The sequence below is a fragment of the Podarcis tiliguerta genome, assembly GCF_965153285.1.
Source record: "Podarcis tiliguerta genome assembly, chromosome: 10".
NCBI lineage: Eukaryota > Metazoa > Chordata > Lepidosauria > Squamata > Lacertidae > Podarcis > Podarcis tiliguerta.
The window spans coordinates 20058558-20076774 of record NC_139543.1 but is presented as its reverse complement, the minus strand read 5'-3'; the positions used below and the strand labels follow the sequence as shown (position 1 = coordinate 20076774).

Below are 18217 nucleotides of genomic sequence, written 5' to 3'. Positions count from 1 at the left end.
GAGATTTCGCATCAAAAGACTCAAATTCCCCACATGAAATCAGAGCTCTTCTTACAAAAGATCAAGGAACGTGGCAATGGATGCAGATATTTCGAGGTCTTCAATCACAGACATTGGACATCATCCAACTAAATATAAGCATATTCATGGTCCACTGAGTTTTATGAGAGCATTATACACACACACACACACACACACACACACACACACAATGGTACCTCAGGTTAAGAACTTAATTCATTCTAGAGGTCTGTTCTTAACCTGAAACTGTTCTTAACCTGAAGCACCACTTTAGCTAATGGGGCCTCCTGCTGCCGCCGCACCGCCACCACGCGATTTCTGTTCTCATCCTGAAGCAAAGTTCTTAACCCGAGGTACTATTTCTGGGTAACCTGAAGCGTCTGTAACCCAAGCTACCACTGTATATATATGCTTAGCAGTAGTAGGGGACAGTTTGGTGGTTTGGATGTGCTTATCCGCATGGGCATGGCGGTAGGAGAAATAGATTGACTCAACTGATGTGCTTGAACCACAGTGACCTCCCCACAACATTGCTTCTCCCCCTCTCAGTTCCTAGCAATGACTTCCATGTTAGGAAGCCGAGGGAGCGATGCTGCCCACCATGTTCTGCCCCACCACCAGTGGCGTAGCGTGGGTTGTCAGTGTTGGCTTTTCGCAGTATAGTAACGCAGAGAGCTTGCTGGGGAGAGCTTGCATTAAAAAGAAGGGACTCAAAAATAACTTAAACAAGGTTTTAATAAGAAAAACAAAAACTCCTTAAACACTAAATACTTCTACAAACAAACACGACCCAACCACCAACCCATCCCCAGGGTAAATGGTAGAGCTAGGTGCTGCTCCTTATATACTGCAGCCAATTCCCAACACAGCTTAATCAATGCAACTCAGCAGCACCTGCTATACCCCACAGCTGTAAAGCTGGATCTCGTTAGTTCGCTCTGGCCCTTGCTCTGGCCCCTTAAAGGTATACACATTGGGTGAAACAATGATGAACCTTTAGATTTAAAGAAACAGTTCAACAGTCAGCACCCGGGGCAAGGCAAGTAATTTGCGCCCCCCCCCCGCTGCACTGTCCCTCCCCCAGATAGTCCCTCGCTCTCTCTCCGCACCGCACCGCACGCCTGGCACCCTCCCCTCCACAGTGGGCGGCGACCCGGCGGCTCGGATCGGATTCACACAGCCAGCACTGCAGTGAGAGAGAGTGAGTGAGCCAGGTAGGGGCAGAGAGCTGCGAGTGCGAGCGCGCCCCCCCCCCCAGATGTTGCGGCCAGTGCAGCCGGCCCCCCCTGCACCCCCCACGCTACGCCACTGCCCACCACTACATCTGGTTCCACAAGTTGAGAATGAAGGTGAGCGAAGCTACCGGTGGAGAAACAGGTTTGGAAGGACAGAGGCTAGGTTCCCCTTGGGTTTTCTTTAAAGAGGCAGTACTGATTTCTGTGTTGCTATCTCTGGATTTCCTCTCCCCCACCAAATAATAATAATAATAAAATCCTGGAGCTTGGACTCTGGCTCAGACCATAGTGCAGTCCAGCCCTGCAGGAGCATTGCTACTTTCTTCACTCTCTCATGGTTCCTGACCGTGCAAGGTTGAAATTTGAAAGATTAAATTCTGGCATGCCAGAAAATTTTAAAAAGGTTTTAATTCAAGAGCTGCCATGGAGTTCCTTAAAGCACAGGGATCCCTTCTGGAGAAAAGTTGGCAAACTTAGCTGAAAGAAGCAACCATGAATGAATCATCACTGCTAATAAATTCTGCCACTGCCAACAAGCAAAGGGTCAGGCTGCAAACATCGCTGAAAGAGCTGTAGAGCAGATGTTCAAAAAGAGCCTTCTTTCTTTCTTTCTTTCAATGCAATGGAACATATATGGAATCCACTATCAGAGTCTTATAAAATTGCATTAGGAGACTATTCTGGCGTTGGTATTTTAGGCTTGTAACAAAAGGTTGCAATCCAACCAACTTAATTTTGCATCCCACTAAATCAATAACTTGAAAATGCTAATTTGACTTTATAGAGTTATGGGGTTTGATCCAAAGTAAGGAGACTGGGGAGGAAGGTACATTTTACCACTTTCTCCTTCCCTCTGGAGTCCCCTGTACCCCTGAAAAGCTGTTCCAGAGTGTTGGGGAACCCTGTGAAACATCCTGGGAGGTGGCACTGAAGGCTGAGTGGAAGAAGATAAATTAGCGAAGACAAGGGTGTTTATGCCTGAGCAAATATGCATAGCGTTGCAATGTAAATTGTTTTGCAAAAAGTTATTAAAGTGGAAATCAATTAAAATATACTTGTGGAAATGCTCAGCTATGACTGGATCATACTCAAAGTGATTAAAAGATGCACCTCAGAATTTCACCTGAGACCTGAAAAGCATCAGACAGTGTGACATCAACCCAAGCAATTCCAACCATAATGCAAAAAGCTCCTTCAATTTAATACAACAGTGCTCCTGTTGCTTAAATAAAAAAAGCAAGTGCAATGAAATGTTCCATTAACCTAACCTGGCATAATAAAAATGTGAAATTAAAAGAGGGGGAAGTGAATTTCCAGTAACTCAGCAAGAATGTCTTCTAGTGTCAATCGTTCCTTAATTCAGAAATCCCTTTACTACGTCTCACATCTGGCTGAAAGCATTTGCATGAATTTTAAGAAAGGGTAGGCATTAACCTTCCAGATCCACCTCCATCTATACAAGATTAAAATGCAAGTTCATTTTGAGATGGATGGCTTTATTCTAAATGTGTTTTCCATTTCCAAAAACAAAAGAAAAGCCACAGTTTGCAGAGGCTTAAACGATTACTTTAAAAATGGAAGAGAGAAGTTCCAATAGAGGTAGGGCAAGACATTTCTGGTGTTATTTTTTAAAAAAACGTCAGCGATTTTCATTTCCCAAATTCTTTCATTCTATAGCAATCAGATTTTGACCACCACCACCAAGAACAATTTGCAATCTCTAATGCTAAATAATTTTCTGTTAATACAAGGGGCACGTCTTCAATAGCTGAACACGTGCTTTTATTTTTTTATATAGAAAAGCAATCTTAGAGCAGCACTGCTATAGTTAATGTGTCAAAAACATCACATCATTTTAACTGAATGTGACATCTTTTTTACCCTTCATGTTGTTGGAAAGAGGCTGTCCCCCCCCCTCCCCAAAGCAGATACACTTTATTTTGCTGAACAGACATGGTGTGTAATAGTCTGACTTTCAGCAGACATCAGTGAGGTGTCACTCTGAATCATCTGGAGCAAAGAAAACGTCTCCCTACCCCCTACCCCCAGCTCCCTGAAGCAAACAAATCAATCAAAACAAGTTTGCATTTCACTGCCTGCGATCATAACACATACAGTTGTTCATGATAGTGCATGTTACATCACCAGCATTCCTTTCGTGCCCAGCTGTGACTTTTAACTCAATAGGATACTGTTTACAGAAAAGTAACAACATGCGTTTAGTAAATTGTGAGAAAAAAAACACCTATTCTCATTTTGCTTGTCTGGACAAGAGGAATTGGTGTGAACATTTGTAGCTCAGTCAACAGTGAACACTGTGTTGTCAAAGTGCAATGTTTTCGGTTCTGGCTAAAAGCTTCGAGAAGCAATTCTTCATGAGTTATCACAAGTTTCATAATAAGTTTAAACACACTGGTTATCTCATTCAAACTGTTTTAGAGATTATCCTTGCACCAGAATCCATTGCGGGGGGGGGGGTAGCTGCGGAGAGGAAGCAAAGCAAAGCAATGGTTTACTCATATGATATGTTTAAATGATTTAATAATTTGTACTGTCAGTTGATGGCGTGCTACAAACCTGGCAGCATACTTATCTACTTGACCCAGTGACAATGGATTCTAGACAGTTCTGAATCACGGTTGCATGCAATCCATTGACCTATTCGACTCACCACTTGACTCATCGGTTATTAAAACTGGTACATGTAATTAGTAATCCTCTGCAAATTAATTGGAAGGGAGAAGGGAGGCAGAGAATAAATGAACTTTGTCTCAAGGTGATTGATTCCTGAATTTTCTGAATATGTTAAATATTAGGAGGCATGGTGTTTCCTGTGTGATATTTCCTGCGTAAAATTTCCTGTGATTCTCTGGGCTGGGCTAGTCTCTTTTGGGGGCTTCGTTTTTATGCTGCCCAGTAGAACACTAGTGGGGGGGAAATCAGTGTAGGAGGTACATCTGGTGTATGAGAATACTAATGATTTCCAAGTGGACTGCAGACTTCATTAGTTTTTAATTTCCCATAATCTCTTAAATGCCCTTTCCGAGGGAAACCAGTAGACAGTGGAGGTAAATTGTAAATTGATTTTTAAAACAGAGGGAGGGCAGGTTGCCGTGATGTAGCAAAAGTGACTAATTAGTGGAGGAGCACTGTTGCCTTCCAGGAAGACGCTGATGTGAAATTGCTACCATTTCGCGCAGATCCAATTTTATCTCACCCATCCCCCTTAGGTCCCTTCAGTGATTGTACAGGGTATGGTCGAGGGAGCCTGACCTTCTAACAAAGAGAATGTGCAAGAACCTTAACTATAACCCTCTAAGGTGCAATTTACATTTTGTGAATTATATCCATAACTTCTTTCTGGTGTTTCCTGGATGTTAACTCTCCATCATCAAGCTCAAGGTACCATTGCGCTGGCCTTTGATGATTCCCTTTTGACCATGCACACAGTTGGAGTAGATGATGCAGAATCTTGAACAGTCTCTCATTCACTTCCATTCAAAACCAGAAGCCTCTCTGTTGACCTTCTTTGATGGTTATAACAAGATGGAGAGGATCTTAGATCCAGGGGCCAAACCGCTTCCTGGAGTCTTATAGGAGGGTGGCACCAACAGAAAAATAAGATGACAAAATGTGGGGGGATCCAGATAGGCTTTTAGGGTCAGACTTTGATTTGCTCTGTCTCATAGAACACATACCATCGCTGCCCCCCCCCCAAATCCCAGTTGCAGCGCATCCTACTTCTGCCTCATCCCTCCCCACTGACTAGTAGTATTCACATCCTGTTGTCCTGTTGTAGCACTCTGACGTTCTGCATGTCCCCCCACTCCCACGCCTTATCATTGACAACCAAGAGCAGATAGCATGAAAATGCAGGAAATGCCATGATGTTGTGGTACAGTGGTACCTCGGGTTACAGATGCTTCAGTTACAGACGCTTCAGGTTACAGACTCTGCTAACCCAGAAATAGAACCTCAGGTTAAGAACTTTGCTTCAGGATGAGAACAGAAATTGTGCGGCGGCAGCGGGAGGCCCCATTAGCTAAAGTAGTACCTCAGGTTAAGAAGAGTTTCAGGTTAAGAACGGACCTCCAGAATGAATTAAGTTCTTAACCCGAGGTGCCGCTCTACTAGGTAATTCTACTGATGCTATGGAGAGAGAAACTGCCGATGGCTCTGCATTTAATGCAGTTTAGCTTTATGCTAAGATGGATGTGGTGCTCTTTTGCAGCTCCCATTTCGTTCAGTTGAGTTTTCACAGGAGAACATCCTTGCTGCCTTAAGCCCTTTCCCTAAAAGGCAATTGTTCTGCCAGGAGTGCAATAGGCTAGTGCAATGTCAGGGTGGTGCTTTTCTTTGCTAAATTCATATACAGTCCTTCACAGGATGTGGTGGAACAGTATAAACTGAGTATTTTTACAATATTGCTTTCTACACTCCTTATGTTACAATGAAATAGTATTTATGAGTGGCTTGTTGAAAAGCAGGGACAAAGCAAGCACTGTTTTAATATTGCCAGTGGTGCAAAACTACCCAATGTAGGACATGCTTTTCTCCAACATGGACATCACTTCCCCTACTATTCAGATGATCAGTGGACCTACATCAAGCCTAAGCAATAGGGGAGTGTGTAGAAAGCTGGCGCGCTTTCCATGAGCTGTTGGAATTCATCTAATTGGGCTGCTAGGAAAGAAATCTCTAGCAGCTTATAAAATACATCACAGGTCCATCTGTGACTGCTCTGGTGTCTCTCTCCGCCCCCTTTTTGAAGTAAGGAGTAGGACTACCTGGCAGCATTGGGGAGCTGCAGCTGTTCCACAAATTGACCAGATAGCATTAATATATTCTAAAGAATGCAGGGATTGGTAGAAGAGAACCACTAGAACTGAGAAATTAATTTCCACCAGAAAATCGAAACGGATTAGAGTAGTATTAGTTGACGGATGAAAATTTCCCTGTAGTATAAGAATGCCATTGATATCTTTTACAAGCTAGACATTTCCTTCTTTTTCTGGAAGGCCTATTAGATGAACTCCAGCATTCAGTATTCTTCGGACCACGCTCAAGGAATTAGTTGACCTGAGGCAAGAGGAATCTTCTTCTAATTAGGTGTACTTACATCAGTGGAAATGGTATTAAGTGCTCAAAAGGTATTAGGGATTTCATTCAGAGGAGAGAGACCCAGAGCCCTATAAATAGTTCCTGCAATATGAGTGATCTTAAATAGATTTGTTTGATATTTAGACTGTGTGCAGACGCTATTAACTGCTTGAGACAAAGTGCTATGATGAAGGCGAATAATTAATCATTTTAGCGGCTGAGATTTAACCGGAGATTAACTGAGCGGTGTGTGATAATAAGAGAAGAATAGGGAAGAGAAAGTTGCTGGGATCAAGGTGAGATTACTGGAATGGCTGCTCTTTGTCAAGGGGAGAAAATTGAGATTCTAAAGGGAGGGGGCTGTTAGGCCATGCTTAGCAGCCTAGGGCTGCATGAAGTGGGTTGCTGCCCTCTGTCTGCCCCTAAAGTATACCTTTCATTTCCCAAACAGGCAATATTGCCTCACATATATCTTCCTTGCTCTGGTTCACCTTTCGAGGATAAAAGGAATAAATGTAAGGTAGGGCCAATTTCTGCTTCTTGACTCTAACTCTCTTCAGGTGTTCATTCACGGTATGAAGAAGAAGAGTTTGGACTTGATATCCCGCCTTTCACTCCCCTTAAGGAGTCTCAAAGCGGCTAACAATCTCCTTTCCCTTCCTCCCCCACAACAAACACTCTGTGAGGTGAGTAGGGCTGAGAGACTTCAGAGAAGTGTGACTGGCCCAAGGTCACCCAGCAGCTGCATGTGGAGGAGCGGGGAAGCGAACCCAGTTCACCAGATTACGAGTCCACCGCTCTTAACCATTACACCACACTGGAGGAGATCAGGGGTTGGTTTGGTCCTATCCACATTCACTGACCTAGAACCAATACACATACAGACTAGTATGCACTGATCATTTTTATTTTATTTTAATCAGGAGAAATATCATTGCTTGCAAACGTGATTGCAGCATGGAGGCCCCTTCCCCACCTTTGCTCATTCCCACCTGGATTGAATGCCTGACCAAAACATGAAACACAGAACTGGTGACAGAAAACAAAATGTGTAACAGAAGAGTGAGCGGAAGAATGATTGACAGCAGGGAAGTGTAACAGAATGCGATGGGAGTGACTGAGTGGCAGGTGGAAACAGTCAGACTGAGAAAGACTGTCAGAGAGAGTGACCATAGGAAAAAGATGTGAAGTTGCAGTAACCATTAAAGATGGAAGTCAAGTACTCTGGGTCTGGGAAATAAAACTATTTGTTGTTCTTTATTAAAAGAATATTTGCTATAATTGTTGTTTTCTGTAAACAAGTATATATGTACTGGTTTTTAAAATTTGTGTTCAGGACACAAATTCTAGGTTAGCATATCTCAACTCATGTGCTGGCTTTGAATTACAAAGCCAAGTTATTTATTTATCTATTCATTCATTCATTCATTCACAGCCATTTTTAGCTCACTCTTCAGCCAAAAAGGGGGGGGGGGCAAATCCTTACAAATGTCAGTGATTAGACAGCATACATTCTAAAAGATATATTGCAAAAGGAAAGGGAATCGGCAGATAGGAGCAAGGAAAGCAAGCCAGCCATAGCGTTATTCCTGAGTTAACAGAGTTCTTGTAAATACCAGCTGGAATTGAGAGATTTCAAGGGAGTCCAGAACCAAACCTGGATAGTCTTTCAGCAAAGTTGATGGGAAGAACCTGTGTGCGCATGTCTCTCCCTCTTCTGTAGCTTGCGTTTTGTGACAAGGCAAGACTAGACTCACATAGCACCACTGAGCCCTTATATAGTAGTAAGAGCAGCCTGGTTGTTAGGACCAAGATACTGTTTACTGAGAGGGGACAGCCTTCTCCATTAAGCTAATATGACAGAAGAAGATGGCAGTGCCACATCCTCAGCCTGGGTGGTGGAAACTGGCATCACAAGGACATCTGAAAGCAGCGCTTCTGGGGCTGGCCCTGTATGCCCTTCCTCTTCAGGCTCAGAGTCCTCACCGCTGCCATTCAATGAAAAGGAATCAGACTCCTGGTCGCTGACACCTTGGTGGGATAGCTGATGATGACAATTGAAGGAGGAACCTGATGAAGCTGATCTTTCAGCAGAGTGAATAGCGATGCCTTGAAGTCCGATCTTCATCTGTCTTCTGTACCTTGACGGAAAGCCTGCTGATGTATAGGAAATTAAAGGAAAGCCCTATAGCTCTTATTGAATAAGAGGCTATTGAATAAGCCTTATTGAATAAGGCTTTTACCTTGGCCTTGAATGCAGAAGGTTTCAAGTTCAGTTCCTGCAGGTAGGGCTGGCTGGAAATGTCTCCTGTCTGAAACCCTGGAGATACGCTGCTAGACAGTTTGGGCAATACTGAGCTGGCTTCATGTATGACAGCTTCCTGTTATGTACTGAAGTTTTCACCCTGGGCCAACAGGGGGATACTGTAGATAGTTCAGGTCCACATATGCAAATAAAGGATCGAAAGTGACGTTCAGTGATTGGATAGTTACAGAAAATGGTTACTGTTGCATTCTAGTGGAGCTCTATATAAGCAGGCTGGCTGAACCCTTCAGTTCAGTTCAGTTCTGACCTGTGAATAAACAAGAGCTGATGCTGTTACATGCTGCTCGAAATGACAGAGAAGACATGTGAGAGAGCAAGCATATGAAGCCTTATGCACCAGTTAGCTCCTGCTAACCAGGGCTGGTGGGATGTATGGTCTCCCCCAAAAATCTGGAAGACACCAAGTTCGCAAAGGTTTCTGCAGATGGTAGTGGACTAACATCGGATCTGCTAAGCTTCCTGGTTGGAGGTACCTGCTGTGCTTAACAGGTCCTCTCTGCTCAACACCATTAATTGGATATGTAAACATTGTGTTTATTTTAAGTTGCATTATTACAATCTAGGTTACTTTCCTCTAGAGAAATCTGGCTCAGCTACATAGTTAAGCCCCACAACTGGCCAAATTGACTGTGCTGGGGCATGAAGGAATTGGGCAGGAATGGGAAATGCATTCAGCTCCTCGACTTGGGAGAGGAACTTCATTCCACATGGTCCAAAGCCCAAATGTTTGCAGGAACCAGTGGAAAAGAATTTGGTGTAGAATCTTTAAGAAATTATGCCTTAAGTAATAGAAACCGCAGAAGCCTTTTGCCCAAAGTGTGGTCCTCTGAGATCCTTATTTTAATCCTTTCAAGTCTACAATTTGCTGTCCACTTCATGTGCAGCAATATATTGAAAACAGTGGTGATACAGCTTAATTATCTCCATATTGTAGATGCTGGGTAACCCTTAGAAAAGTGATGATAAGATGTGGCAACTATTTCATTTATGATGTGAAACATTGGCATTGCACAACCAATGAGTCTTTCAATAAACCACTCCAAAGAAGGCATTTTCATTTCCGTTTTGAGCTGTGCCAGGACTGGAGCCACAAGCCGCGTTTTAAAGGTAACCAGTAGCACCTGAATAAATAAGCAAACAAACAGAGCCGATAGCTGGAAATAGATTAAGCAAATCGAGAAAACATGGCAAGGAGGGAATTGACTTGTCAAACGGCCTGCCATCTGCAATCTCTTCTACAGAGCTGCACAGTTGGATAATTTATATCAGATGAAACATGGGAAAAAATAAGGGTGGGCGGGGGAGAGAAACAGAAAGAACAGACATTAGAGAGGAAAAGATAACTGGGGGGGAAATGTTCTTAAAATGCTTCTGTGAAGACAAGCAGACTTTCTAATATGGAAAGCTGAAATGACTGCAGGTTTTAAATCCAGATGGAACTCTAAAAACGTTTATTTATTGCTACAATTGACAGAGCTTCAGGGTTGACCTTGATTGGGTTTATACAAAGTCTTGTGCCATCCAAGCCAGAAACAAAGGTCTGGATTGCATTCAGTCTCTGTATTTGTTTGAAGTACAAGGGAAGTTTCAGTATTCCTCTCATCACCAAGCCTCAGTCTGCATCATAAGTTTATTTATTTTTTGTTACCCCCATTCTTCAGCAGAAATGGCTCCCAGAAAAGTTGGCATAATATTAAGGACAAAATGGCCTCTGCCCGCAAGCTTACGATTTAAAAGACATAACACAAAAGCAAAAAGAGATGCGAAGCGAGAGAAAAATCTAGATTGGAAACAGTTCTGGGACAAGAAGAGCTGAAAGGACCTGATGTCTCAGCAGAACGACTGGAGAGGCCTGATGGTTGCCCTCTCTTCCTCTCCTTTAGCCCAAAGGGATGGCTGCTTCCAGATGATGACAGTTGCACAAACTGGTCCCTTAACAGAACCAATGGAGTGGTGCTGCTTCCCTTCTTGCCCTCTGCTGCAGCCAGATGGAAGGTCCTTTTTTAGCTCATTATACAAGAAGCAGCCTTTGACAGGGCAGAAAGCAAGGGGCATGTTTTTCAGGTGATAAGAGAACAGCTCCCCCAGCAGGTGCTCACCCCCCACCTAAGAAGCCTAAAGCGAGAACTACAGATTAAGAAGACTCTGTGGTGTAGCGGTTAAGAGTGGTAGACTCATAATCTGGGGAACTGGGGCTAGTCACACTTCTCTGAAGTCTCTCAGCCTCACTCACCTCACAGAGTGTTTGTTGTAGGGGAGGAAGGGAAAGAAGAATGTTAGCCGCTTTGAGGCTCCTTGTTGTTGTTGTTGTTTAGTCATTGAGTCGTGTCTCATTTATGTCTTCCCCTTCTCCTTGTGCCCTCCATCTTTCCCAACATCAGGGTCTTTTCCAGGGAGTCTTCTCTTCTCGTGAGGTGGCCAAAGTATTGGAGCCTCAGCTTCAGGGTCTGTCCTTCCAGTGATCACTCAGGACTGATTTCCTTAAAAATGGATGGGTTTGATCTTCTTGCAGTCCATGGGACTCTCAAGAGTCTCTTCCAGCACCATAATTCAAAAGCATCACATTACTACTGGGAAAACCATAGTAGTGATAAAGTGGGATATCAAATCCAAACTCCTCTTCTTTTTCTTCTGTTCTGCAAACCCAAACCTCCACCTGGAAGCCACAAGTGGAAGGGGTGAATGCAATTCAAATCAGAGAAGCAGTGGGTGTGGGAGGGGTGCTAAATTATTCTCCTATCCCACAGTCTTCCCCTGAAATCCTAATATTATCAACACTGACTGGTAATTGCTCAGATCCATGGTTTTTCCAGTATGGGGTTGGTTCTGTTCTCCATCTTGTCTAACAACTACATGAAGCTACTGAGTGGGGCTATACAGAGTTTTATAGTGTGTGGTCAGGATAAGGGAATTGTTTTGGGTCAAAAAACTGAAGGTCAACTGAGACAAGACTGACATGTTGTTAGTGGGTAATTTCTCTATCCAGCCGAGTTGCATATGGGCTGCTCTTGACGGAGTCACACTCCCTCTGAAGGTGTGAGTTCATAATTTGTTGATTCTCTGCTGTTGTCACTTGAGGCACAGGTGTCATGGTGTGCCCTCCATCAACTTAGTCTGGTGGCCCAACTATGAGCCGATCTGGGCAGGGATAGTTTAGTCCAGTTACTTTAAGACTGGACTATTGCAGCACACTTTATGTTGGGGCTGCCCTTGAAAATGGTTTGCAAGCTTGCAATTAATGCAGAATGCTGTTGTCTAACTGTTGCCTGGTTGAAGTCAAGCATATCATACAGAGCATCAATTCTGTTACAACTGCACTATGGGATGCGGGTGGTGCTGTGGTCTAAGCCACTGAGCTTCTTGGGCTTGCTGATCAGAAGGTCGGCGGTTCAAATCCCCACGACAGGGTAAGCTCCCATTGCTCTTAAATTACAGTAAAAGGCGATCTTACAGTGCATCCCACTATATGTCTGCTCAGAAGTAAATCCCACTGAGCTCAATGGGGCTTACTCCCAAGTCAGCAGGTGTAGAATTGTTGCCTAATGTTACATCAGTACATAATATTTTATTTAGTTTGTTATTGCAGTAGGAAAGCAAGATGAAATATAACCAAACAGAACTGTAATAGCTTTACCTAATTATACAGTACCGCTATATCAAAACCACTTACATTTCTAAAGATCTCTCGCTCACAAGATTGTATGGTGAAATCTAATTTGAAACATGGCATTTTGCATTTCCTCTTTCTTATTGTCTTAAAAGAAGATTAAAATAAAGGACAATTTAATTCATTTGTGCACAAAAAATTCTCTAGAAAAAGCAACTAAAATGGAGTAAATATCTGAACTAAACAATCTGAACAGCTATTAAACGCTAATGGATTTTCAGTTTACCAGAGTCCTCCTTAACTACATTACTTCTGAAAATAAAGCTAGCTAAAAAGAAAGGTTGATTAAAAGTTCAGCACTGGGTTTTGTTTTGTTTTTGCACAACTTACATTCTATGGAAAGAAACACGAAAAGAGATCCAAATGGATTCCTTAGGAGTGCTCAATTTTAAATTCAGAAGGCTACAAGCAAAAACAGTGTTCATTCTGTCTGAAGGAGGGCAAAGTTACAGTCCTAAAGTGTCATTGCATGGGGCAGGGGTCTGCAACCTTTAAGACAAAAAGAGCCACTTGGACCCGTTTCCGAAGGAAAAAAAAACTGGGAGCCGCAAAACTCGTCATTATAAAAATAACTTTTTTGTCACTTTTTTATTATTTCTTTGTTTGACCCCTCAGAATTACTCCTCCTCATAGAAATAAACGTTAAATTAACAAGTTACCTTTTTTTGTGTATGTGTTCTTCACTGCCCTTCAAAACAGTGACCAGCGTACATGCCCCCTTTCAATGCAGTGACCAGCGTACATGCCCCTTACAATGTAGCGGGCGGGCGGGCAGGAAGGTGACGTCGGGACGGTGCGTGACTAACGCACGCACCGCCCCCATGCGACGTCACAGCCAGTACAGCACCCGCCACAGTGGGGAGTGTCAGGGCGCACAATGCACCTCCTCCCCTCGCTAGTATCCGCCCCGGAGCCGCGGCAAAGGTGTAAAAGAGCCACATGCGGCTCCGGAGCCGCGGGTTGCAGACCCCTGGCATGGGGAAAAGACAAGACTGTGACTTAACACCACCCATTTTGCTAGGTCACACGGCTTCAGTTCATCCTGCCATGTCCCTGGAATACTCCCCTTTGCTGACTTATCTCAAGCTTCAGCTGGCAAGAGCCACAATTAAACCCAGGCTCAGGTAGTCTTAGATGGACATCCACCTGTTCCATACTCTGCACATCCCTGTGGATCTTGGGTTTGGATTGTTCCTGAAGTCACATTAAACTCAGCAAATAGGATTGTGCTATAAAATCACAAAACAAAATACCATAAAACCAACAGCTGGTAAATCCTATACGCGAGCCCGTTCTACTTGTGCGCATGTGCAAAAACACACACAGAGAGATTCAGGACTGTTCCATGAAGTCGTGTACTGCAGATGGAGGGATACACTAATCCAAAGTGGATTAGATTCAATAATTGTGTTTCTCTAAAGAACAAAACTCTCTTATATTGGCTCAGCATGTTTTCACTCAGTGGAAAGGCTGGCTATTTTGTATTTTCAAGTTTTTAACCCATAGTGTTTTAGTAATTCAACCCCAGGTAATATGATGATGCTCTGGGCTTGGTGACTGTGGTTAAATAGGCCTGAAAAACATGGAGTGAGGATGTTCATAATCAGAGGTTCTGTTCACAGAAAGAGTAGCATATGATAATCTTGTATCATAATGAGTTATCATCCTAAAGGTCTGCACAAATATCAATGTCTGGGCTTGACAACTAAATGTAATTGAAACATAGGGAGGGTTCAGATTTCCAAAGGAACACCGAAGCAAGATATGTGAATAATCCACATTTCCTTTCAGTGATATTCTGTTTCTTTATGCTCTCTCCTTTTTTGAAGAAATTTAAAATACAGACAAGAAAAAGAATGCAATTTGCAATACAACAAGATCACAAAAGAAATAAAGAAACTTGCTGATTACTGTCATTTGTATATTATAGATATGCCTGTGGGAAATCTAGCCAAAGAAGTGTGATACAACTTGCACATCTTCCCCATGTATTTAAAATTCATGAGATCCAAGTGCATGTGGAACTGAACTCAGGTATCTTTCTGCAGGGACAATGTATGAATTTACACATTGTATGATACCCGACAAATGCAAAATTTAGTCATCAGCACCCATTCTCTCTACACTTTTTTAACTCTCCAGAGAAGAAGGTGTAAGTGTATCAGAATAGCCAGGATGCAAAATCACACTGAGAACTTGAAGTAGAGAGAACAACGCTATTTACAAAACAAGCAAACACCCAAACACATCATACCTTTTGCTTTGTTCAGAAGTCACCATAGACCTGTGCTTCTCTTGCAAATCAGGCATCTGTTTGGCCCTAGGTTTCCCCTTGGCAACTCTTGGCTGTGAGGTCACAAGGTCTAATGCAGGCCTCATAGAATCATAGAACTGTAGAGTTGGAAGGGAGTTAAAAGGTCATCTAGTCCAAACCCCTGCAATGCAGGAATCACAACTGAAGAATCCCTCAACCGCTGTTTGAAAAACTCTAATGAAGGTCTACCACCTTGTGAGGCAGTCTGTTCCACTGGTGAACAGCTCCTACTGTCAGAGAGTTGTTCCTAATGTTTAGTTGGAATCTCCTTTTTTCTAATTTGAATAGTTTGGATTGGATCCTTTCCTCCGGAGCAGGAGAAAATAGGCTTGCTCCGTCTTCCATGTGACATCCCTTTAGATATTTGAAGATGGCTATTGTATCACCTCTCAGTCTCGTTCCTTCAACTGTTCCTCATAAGGCTTGGTTAAAGGTAAAGGTAAAAGGACCCCTGACCATTAGGTCCAGTCGTGGCTGACTCTGGGGTTGCGGCGCTCATCTCACTTTATTGGCTGAGGGAGCTGGCGTACAGCTTCTGGGTCATGTGGCCAGCATGACTAAGCTGCTTCTGGTGAACTAGAGCAGTGCACGGAAACGCCGTTTACCTTCCCACCGGAGCGGTACCTATTTATCTACTTGCACTTTGACATGCTTTCATACTGCTAGGTTGGCAGGAGCAGGGACTGAGCAACGGGAGCTCACCCCGTCGCGGGGATTTGAACCACCGACCTTCTGATCGGCAAGTCCTAGGCTCTGTGGTTTAACCCACAGCGCCACCCACCTCCCAAGGCTTGATTACAAGCATCATAAACTCTATGGCTGCCATTGACTCAGCTATTTTGATGTCATAGAAGGGTTTATGGGTCACTCTTAGCCCAGCTGAGCAAATTATGGGAGCAACTTGTTTTGGATTTTTTATGATTTGTCTGGTTTTGCATTTTTTATATTGTTGGAAACCACTGCGATATATTTTTTATGATATAGCGATATATAAATATTTACATAAATAAGTAAAATAGCAGTGCCTGAGCTGCTTAGCAGAAATAAATCAGGGAGCACTTCCCAAATAAAAATGTTTGTTTTTATGCTAAATAATTTCAAAAGTATTCCAACCAGTGATTGTTTAAACACACACACACACACACATATATATATATGGGGGGGGGGGAATGATAGGTTTTCTGGTACAGTGCTATCAAAAGCAAACCATTACAATGTTGCTTCTGGTTTATAGCACTTGAAGTGCACACTTAGCAGTATAAGCTAGCACATCTTCATAAAACTCCTGAAAAAGAATCTGAAGAATGCAAATTCTTCAGTAACCTGGGAATCCACAATCTTTCCATTAACAGCTGCTCAGGCCCAAAGCAGCCTTCAGTCAAAGTGTATGTGTGTGTATATATGTATATATATATATGTATATATATATGTATGTATATATGTGTGTATATATATATATATATATATATATATATGCTTTCGTAGATTTTCACGGGTACAGGAATGCAGGTTTTGGTGTCCTCGGGTGTCTTCCCGTGTAAAAGTTGGGGTGTCTAGGCGACGTTTCGACGAGGTCTCACTCGTCATCTTCAGGCTGGTGCTTTCGGCTTCTTGTTACTGGAACAGAGCAGGATCTCAGTGTTTGAGTTCCTATAAATACCGTTGAGGAGGTGTGGTGTATAGCCTCCAATGTTCTGGGCAGAGACGAGGTTCCCAGGCTAGTGTGCCTTTTCTTCTTTTGTTCCTTAATTACTTGAGGGATATCTTGAGTGATTTCTTGAGTGATTTCCTGAATCCCACTTAGGTGGGTCATTAGGTGTGGATTAGTTGCTAAAGCCTTCGTGTCTTGAACTCTTGAACTTTGTGAAGAGTTTTTCTGAGAAGATGGCTGTACTGCACTTGGTTGTGCTCTGGCTTGGCTTCGTGTATAGGGGCGAGCTGTGGTTTTGTGGTTTTTGTGGTTTTGTGGTTAAATTCCACTCTAAAACCCCAGCTACCGAAAGGATCCTGAAACGAACTGAACTATCTCTAATCAGAAACGAACTACACAAGAAAAGATACCTACTAAACCAAACCAACAAAGATCTACTCACTCTTCACCTCAAACTCTGTAACAAAATCCACCCTGCACTCTGGGACAAATGCAAACAACTAGCCGTCTGGAGAGCTGAAACGGAGACCTCACACAAGACAGACACACACACCAACAAACTCCACAAACTAGAGAAACGCCAGAAGCCCAGCCACCCTCCACAACAACCCATGAAACAAACAGTACATAACATATCAGACAGGATCCTCACCTCAACTGAAACCAAAGTACTCTCCAAAGGTTTCAACTTTGCAGTCGCCCCGAGACGCATCCCCACGGAAAACATCATATGCGGAGTCGAAGCTAGCCTAACCAAAATCAATCCAGATGAAGCCAATAAAATCAGACTTGAAGTCACCAACATCCTCTGCTCCAGCAAACCACCCAGAAGCAATTTACACAAAGAAGAACAGAAAGCACTCACCAACCTGAGGAAAGACAACAACATAATCATTCTCCCAGCAGACAAAGGTAATGCCACTGTTGTGATGAACACATCGGACTACCAAGCAAAACTATCAAATCTACTCCAAGACCCTACCTACCAACCTATAAAAACAGATCCCACCACCTATCTGGAAAAAACCACCAAATCCAAAATAAAAGCCTCTCCTATCAGTGAAGAAATCCAGCTAAGAATCATCCCCAGAGAAAAATCATCCAGATGCCCCAAACTCTACGGCCTCCCCAAGATACACAAAGAAGGAACACCACTCAGACCAATAGTCAGCTCCATAGGCTCACCTCTACAAAATCTCGCTAAATTTCTCGCCAAGCAACTTCAGCCCTATGCAGAATCCATATCTTCACACGTTCCAAACTCCTTCCAGTTCATAGAAACAATAAAGAAGCAAAACCTACAACCCAATGACCTACTTGTGAGCTTCGATGTTGTATCTCTCTTCACACAAGTGCCCATTAATGAAGCCTTGACAGCCATTCAAAACAAATACAATCCCCCCGAATACATCTTGGACCTGACCAACCACTGCCTAACCAACACGTACTTCATCCACAATGGACAAAGATACAAACAGATAGAAGGAGCACCTATGGGATCACCCCTCTCACCGGTCATCGCTAACCTGTACATGGAACACTTTGAAACCAATGCTTTAGACAAGTCAGAACACAAACCCAAACTTTGGCTCAGATATGTTGACGACACCTTTGTAATTTGGCCACACGGGAAGGAAAAACTGGATAGCTTCCTCACACATCTCAACAGCCTACACCCCAAAATACAATTCACTATGGAAATAGAAGCCAACAACCAACTTCCCTTCCTTGACGTCCTAATCTACAAAAAACCTGATGGCTCCCTAGGACACACTATCTACCGGAAAAAAACACACACCAACCGCTACTTACATGCACAATCACACCACCACCCTGCACAAATAAACTCCGTAGCCAAGACTCTCATCTCCAGAACCAAACGCCTGGCTGACGAAGACCACTT

The 18217-nt window shown here is 43.2% G+C and overlaps 1 protein-coding gene across 1 annotated transcript in view; it reads left to right on the top strand.

Annotated features, from left to right (window-relative positions):
* KCND2 (potassium voltage-gated channel subfamily D member 2) overlaps positions 1-18217 on the top strand; it is a 287181-nt gene that overhangs the window by 161309 nt on the left and 107655 nt on the right. The gene's annotated exons all lie outside the window — the stretch shown is intronic.